Source organism: Peromyscus maniculatus, chromosome 7 (assembly GCF_049852395.1).
Source record: "Peromyscus maniculatus bairdii isolate BWxNUB_F1_BW_parent chromosome 7, HU_Pman_BW_mat_3.1, whole genome shotgun sequence".
In the NCBI taxonomy this organism is placed as follows: domain Eukaryota; kingdom Metazoa; phylum Chordata; class Mammalia; order Rodentia; family Cricetidae; genus Peromyscus; species Peromyscus maniculatus.
In genome coordinates this window covers 101017254-101017486 of record NC_134858.1, presented here as the reverse complement: position 1 = coordinate 101017486, position 233 = coordinate 101017254, and positions in this window count along the sequence as shown.

Here is a 233-nt window from a genome sequence, read left to right as displayed (position 1 = left end):
TTCCCTTCCCTCTCTAGCCTCAGTCTCCCCTTGTGTAAGGCTGATGAAGTTGCTGGCAAGCAGCTCTGGCACCCGGGGTTCTGGAGCAAGCCACTCCCGCCCAAGCGGCTGTAGCCATGCGGTTCCTGGCACCGAGAGGGCAGTGATAACAAAGAGTGGATTTGGTTTAGGCTTCCTTCTAAACAGCTTTTTTTTTTTTTTTTTTTTTTTTTTTTTTTTTTTTTTTTTTTTTT